This window comes from Coturnix japonica, chromosome 26 (assembly GCF_001577835.2).
Source record: "Coturnix japonica isolate 7356 chromosome 26, Coturnix japonica 2.1, whole genome shotgun sequence".
NCBI classification, from domain to species: domain Eukaryota; kingdom Metazoa; phylum Chordata; class Aves; order Galliformes; family Phasianidae; genus Coturnix; species Coturnix japonica.
This window is the reverse complement of record NC_029541.1, coordinates 4,642,378-4,649,421: the sequence shown is the minus strand read 5'-3', so window position 1 is coordinate 4,649,421 and position 7,044 is coordinate 4,642,378.

Here is a 7,044-nt window from a genome sequence, read left to right as displayed (position 1 = left end):
AGCCCATGGAGGTAGCAGTGGGCACACACAGCTGCCATCGCTTATAGGGACACAGGAAATCCTTCAGGATGGCTCGAGGTGTTTTGGACACAGGGAAGCAGGGAGGAAAACCCGATAGATTTCTGCATCCTGCAGCTCTTACAGGTGCCACTGAAATCCTGGAGGCTCCATCAGCATCTCTGGGTGTCCCCCAGGGCTGTGCAAGGACTTATAGGAATGGGGCTGGAGGGGACCTCGGGGGTCACAAAGGGTCACACCCCCCCCAGCCTCCTCATAATCGGTTTCCTATTAATCTGGCGTTTTATTATTATTATTATTGTTATTATTATTAAACATCTCTCTTCTCCCAGATCATCTCGGAGCTGCGGCGAGGTCCCTGGTAATAGCTCCATAAATTTCAGCCATAAAAAGTAATGGAGGGAGACAAATGAGATAATTAGGAATAAATCTTGGCGAGGTCTCTATTCATCAACATCCCCCAGAACCGGCCAATATTCCAAATCATTAGCAAAGCCCGTAATTAACAAAGAGCCGAGGCTTCCAACGTTAATAAAGCTCTCTCAACTCTATATTATCAGGTAGCGGCTGACGAATCGGCCCCGTTAATATTATGGCCTTTGTTCAGGATCTGCTCTTTCTGTCTCTCTTTTTTTGAAGCTAAAAACCCCACACCATTTTTATTTAAATTCTTCTGCTAAATTTTAATTAGATTTTACGTATGTGTCTGTAGAGGGCAACTGAGGGGACAAAGGGACACGGCTTCCCTATCTGTACACTGCTCAGCCCAAAAGGACGGGACTGGGGATGCTCATGGTCAGCACAGCGCAGTGTTTACCCCACAGCTGCCCCTGGAGGTCCGTGCAGGGATGTGCCCTGCTGGGCAGCTCAGAACTTGAAGTAGGGAAATAATCAAAGGGGCATTTATGTGCTGTGGTCACAGCAGCTTCCCATACACAGCCAAGAAATACTGCCTGAGATGTAAATGTTTGCCTCCTGCTCGCTTCCTTCCTCACTGAGGTGAGTGTTTGCTCCCCATCAGGAGGCTGTAGGGCTGCAGGGGAGCAGAGCTGGGCTGGTACATGGATGCAGGGCCGGGTTGTGCTGCACTGTGCTGAGGTTCTGCAGATGTCAGCACAGGGATCTGCACACTGAGCTGGGCGGGTGGGAGGGGAGGAGGGTTTTCATTCCTCTCTCCTTTCTGCCATTAGGGGCTGTACCCACCAGACCAGCTTCCTCTGCACTCCCTGAAATGGGGATGGTGGTGGCTGAGGCTGTGTTGAGCTGCTCATGCTGCAGGCACAGAAAGCACAGCACTAATGCCAATCCTCCAGAGTGCTTCAGAGCTGTTTGCTCCTCCGGTGTGAGACACTGAGATGGAGGATGCTGAGACCTGGTGCAGTCCTACATCCCAGTCAGGGCAGCAGCCTTGGGAACAGCCCTGGGATCCGGCTGGTTTGGCAAAGCAGCCCATGAGCTGGTCCTACTAACCCTAGAACAGCGTGCCCGGGTGCAGGGAGCCCTGCCTTGCTGAGAGCCCTTGGCACCCCAGCCCACATACAGCCCCAGCACTGCTGAGATCTGCTGCCAACACATTACTGCATCCATCTCCAAAGCTGCTGCAGCACCCCATGCCCAGCTGGGCCCAGAGCTCTGCAGCAAAGCCCCCCAGAGCCCTTTGGGGGGGGGGGTCTTATTGCCATAGGACTACACCCTTCTGCTTCAAGCAAAACTCTGTACCCTCTTTGCTACCCGGATGGATGCCACTAAGAGACGCGGGGACCCCGCACTAGGGGGCAGCCGCACGCCGGTAACATCAGCTCCGAACCAGGAGCCGCATGGACCAGGCGGGAGCATCCGGAGCGCTTCGCAGCTCGGGCAGTTCGGAGTCTGGTCGGTACGAAAAGGGCCGGGTTTGTGCTGTCAGCATCCGTGAGGCTGGGAGCGAGGGACAGCCCGTGCTATGGGGCTGGGGCACGGAGCGATGCAGCTGGTGCTCGCGGCATCTGGAAGCCATCTCGGAGCTGGGGGGCAGACAGGGCCACGGCAGGGGACGAGAACAAAAAGAGGAGGTGAGGAGACAGCTGGGATGTGCTCTATGCAAAGAGAGAAAAGGTGGCTCGGAGGTGTGAGCTCAGCTGGTGACCAGCAGCACAGCCCGCGGTGCTGCCGAAATCTGGAGTAAAACAGCCAAGGCAAACACAGATGAGCTGCTTACCTGGCACTGCAGCAGGCAGAGGACACCAGCAGTGCTGGGTGTGTAGGCACGCTGTGAAACTCAGCCTAAAACACAAAATCCTTTGTTATGTATAGCCACGAGCAAACTTAGGTGCTAACGAGCTTGGAAATGAACGGGGCTGGTGCAGAAATAGGAGCCATCAGCCCCGCCTCCCTCTCAATAATTAACACCAAATGGCTTTGCGGGGGATGGCTCCCAAATTGCTGACAACTGAACAGAACCAAGGGGGTGTTTTGAAGCACGGAAAGCAAATGAGCACGGGGCATCCCAGGGCTGGGAGAGCCACAGGGACCCGAGGAGCAGAACCTGCTGCTGGGATGGAGCCCGGGGTGCACAAAGTTTGTGTGTGAGCAGATGGGTGCAGAACTTGTGTCTATATGCATCTCTGTGTGTCTGTGCTAGCTGCCAACCATATATATGGATCAACGTGTATGAAGGCTTTTATATATGTATATACACACGTGCAGCCAGATGCTGTGGCACATAGAGGGTCCCTCTCACACATGGATGGAGGGAGTGGGAGGCTCAGGTCACCCCCAAGTGCCACCCCCACGTTTGGGATCGGCTGTATGAGGAGCCCATAGGAGGCTGAGCACATCAATAGGAGCCACACGCGTGTGCCAACTTTCCCTGCTTGGGAGGGACCGGCGCCTCGCTCTTAAAACAAAACCGGGGCCACTTCTTTCACCCTATAACTCACGGCGGCCGCTCGGTGCGTTTCTGTGTGGGGTTAAAGGTAGGGCTGAATTTTCCTGCTCAAATATTCCCCTTAATGGCTTTCAAATGTTGGCACCCCCGGCGGGTGCTGCACGTCTGTGTGTGTGCGTTGGCTGCCGGCGCTGTCTCACGGCTCCCAGATATTTCAGCTCCCTCCATCCCCTCTCCGATTTCAGCCGCGTTTGTAAAGAAAACAACTCCCACCGCCTGCAGCAGGAAATCACTATTTGGGTTTATGAGGCACCTCTTCCTGATGAGCTGCACACAGGGGTCTCTGCTCGCTCTGCAGGGCTGGTATCCCCCCAGTATGTGGCAGCAGGATGGACTGGTGGCACTGGGATGGCTCTCATGCAATGGCTGCGGTGTCTGTGATTGGGGCAATGAGGGCGGCTGGAGCTGCTGGCAGTTGTGGTGGCAGCTGAGATGAAAGAAGAGGCAAAGAGGGGCCTATAGGATTGCAGCACTCTGCATTGAGGTGCTGGGTGTGTAAGGAATGTTAGTGAAATGGAAATAAACTCACTCTGAATTTTATCAGCCACATCTCCCAGCTCAGACCCATGGCAGAGGATGTGATCAGCCCAGGTGATGTGATGTGTAATGCCAGGCAGGATCTGCCCCCCTGTGGCCCCACACACCTACTCTGCCCCATGCCTGGTGGTGCTGAGCCCTGTGTGTTCATCCAGCTGTGCCATGGATGGGCTTCTTGGAACCACAGCACAGCTGGAGTCCTTACAGCCCCCAGGCCCCCCCTGCTGTGGGCTGGGTGCCCTCCCCAGCTCAGGCTGCCCAGAGATCCTATCCATGGCCTTGGGCACCTCCAGGGATGGGGCACCCACAGCTCTGGGCAGCAATGCCAGCACTGCCTCTGGGAAAAGCATTTCTCCCTCAAATCTGACTAAAATCTTCCCTCTTTTAGTTTAAAACTGCACTTCCACTGTCGTGCTCTGCTTCGGGCAGGACCTGAAGGGACGGTATTGGACACACAGTTCCCACGTAGGTCCCCATGGGTACACACGTGTATGACCCCCTGGGAGCCATAGGTCCAGCAGGGACACACTTCCTGGCCAGCCCTTTGCTGCCCCCCCCCGGCCCCCACCCCATTTACTCCCAGCAGCCCGTTGGGGTGAGGGGCTGCTCCTCCGCAGCACCCAGGAGAGGGTTAAAAGCGACAGCTCTGCGTTTTCCTCCTCCAACTTGGTAGCAGGGCAGGACGTGGATACACGGTCTCCGTTTGGGTCCCAGCCCCGGGGCCGGCTGGAGCAGCGCTGCGTTCAGGCAAATTGCCGCTTGGCAGCAAAACTCGACGGCTTCAGCCAACGCTGCGCTGTGCGGCCATCAGACGGATCCTGCGCCCCTACCCCAGAGACAGCGCTCTGGGTAATCACAGCCCCGATCCCACTAAGGGGCCAGCAGCGCCCTGAGATGATGTGAGGATGCAGCGCACAGCACGAGGGCTCCAGGCAGCGGCAGCCCGAGAAACGCCTGGCAGCGCTTTGCACGCGTGCAGGACGTCGGCAGGCAGCAGCTTCCCCCTCACCGGACTCTCACGTTTATCGCGGGGATCAAAGACACAGCGGCCCCAGCCCGATCCTGCCCAGCTCCAGGGGTTTCATAGAGCAGAGGAAGCACAGCGCTGCAGGGGCTGCGGCTCCGGGCGGTGTGTTGGGGAAGGGTGAAAGCGAGGAGCCGAGCTGGTGGACCTGAGCAGTTAATTCCTTCCAGCTGCTGTCAGGCTGGCAGGTTCTCAAAGGAAGTTTAATAGACTGCAGTCATCTCCCCTCGGCCCTTCCCCCCTCACCCGGCAGAACCGGGATTACATGAGCTGCACGGCTTGCAGGGACTGAGCTCGAATATTATATATTTTCTTGGCTTTTGGCTCTGGAAGTGTTTTCATGTGTATGTGTGTCAGTGTGTGCACGCACGCACGCACATGTGGGATGCTGTTCTCTCACTGCTGGCCAAACCTGCCCTGACGGCGCATCAAATGGGGATCGCACGGGGCTGGGATGGGGAGCGGGAGCAATGGGGAGGGGGAAGGAGCTGATTCTATGGGCCCCCCTGGCTGGAGCACACCCTGCGAGCAGGAGGAAATGGGATGAAGAAAGTATTTGGAGTGGAAAATAAAAAGATCTTCTCGCTTGTTTTATTGATTGTGACTGTGGACAGAAATAGCCCCGGCTGCTGGAAGCAATCAGTGCCAGGCTGCCCGGCACCCCCAGCTGTGGGGCAGGAGGGGCTCAGCGGCACACATGGCATGGCAGGGTCCTGCTGCACGCTGCTGCCTTGCCAGGTGTTGTGCATCTTGGGAACATGCAGCCTGGCAGCAATTAGAGGATCAGCTTCCATTATTAATACATCCAGTGTCTCACCCGTAATAAATCCCCAGCAGAGCGATGCAAGAGAAAGCCCTGAAGGCAACGAGTGGTGCAGCTCTCCCTTCCCATGGTGAGGCCGTGCACCCACTACATACCCCCATCGTGGGCAGGCAGAGCCATGTCACCGGGTTACTGAGCTTTAAAAGCAGCAGGAACAGAGCAAAGGGCCGTTCCATGGACTTTAGCCCATTTAACTCAATTCTGTCCCAGCTGGGCTGGGGGGAGGACATGGGTGAGCCCAGGCATTGGTGTGGCACAACATCAGGGCTGGCATCTGCATGGACACATTGCAACAGCTCCCAGCTCTGAGGCTTCCACAGTAAGAGTGAAAACCAAGTGCTGGCAGGAGAGTAATTAGTTAAAAACCAGTGCACATCTGCTGTTAATTAATTCCTAGGCAGGAGGGTTAACCCCTGCTTTCCCTGGTGCTTTGCAAGGTGCGTGGCCAGCAGCAGGTTGCAGCCATGGGCAGGCACCTACTTGGCTCTCCCAGCCCTTTTCCAGGCACTCGTTCTGCTCTGTGCCACCATTCCCACACTGCAGCACACCACGGGCAGTGAATGCACTCCGGAATTGGGAAAGAGACTTTAAAAACCCCGACCTTGTTGTGCCAATGCCCGGCCCATGGAGCTGGTGGAGATTGGCCCTGTTTGAAGACGGAGCGTCGCTTTGCAAGGCAGAGCTGTGCTTATGGGCAGCTGCACGGGGGCTATTTACTTTGCATTCTTTTCCCCCTGGGTTGTGCCATCCCTCCCACACCGGGTACAAGCACGGCCGACCAACCCCAGGCCCCTCCAGCACCGGGGGAATCTGTTCCCTATTAAACGTCTCCAGCAGCGCTTGTTACCACAGGGAGAGCAGCCGCCAGCTCCAGCCTCCCTAATTAGCACCACGAGTGAGGCCGGGCTGGGGAGGGCCGGCGCCTCCATCCCTCCTTGCCAAGGATGTGAGCGGCTTGGAGCTGAGCCGCAGCCAGAACCGAGGAAATGCTCCCACCCGCTCCGTGCTGGGGCCCCAGCGCTGCCTGTCCAGGAGCAGACACCAAAACGCAGCCCCCACTCCTCACTTGGGGCTCAGCTGCACTTGAGGATGGGTTCAACCCCAATCTGCTGCCCCGTCACACTTAGGATGGAGGAAGGCTGCTCGCATCCTCCTCCTCCCTGCTGTGCACTTGCCCAGCACTGGGCTGCGACTGCCTTCCGCTCACCACTAAAAATAGGATGAAGGGCTGAGCTGCAGCCCCGGAGGGCAGGGAGCCCAGATCCCGAACCAGCCTGTGTCACTGTGACCAACTGACCCATTTGGCCTCGATTTTAAAGCATTTTTCCCTCCTTGCTCAACTTCAGCCCAGCCTGCAGCCTTGCTGTGGGGGTGAGGACCCCAAGCCAATCTCCAGGCATGGCACAGCACGGCATGGCATGGCACAGCATGGCATGGCATGGCACAGCATGGCATGGCACAGCATGGCATGGCACAGCACAGCATGGCATGGCACAGCATGGCACAGCACAGCATGGCACAGCATGGCATGGTATGCTTGGCCGTCCCTCAGCAGGGCTGAGAGGTGGCACAGGAGAACCCAAACTACCACACTCTGCCGCCTGTCAACTCCCACAGCATCACACAAACCCCAGGCTGTGCCCACCCAGCCCTGCAACTGGGAATCTGCATCATTTGTTCCCTCCTTTTAGGGACATAATGTCTCTGTGACAGAGG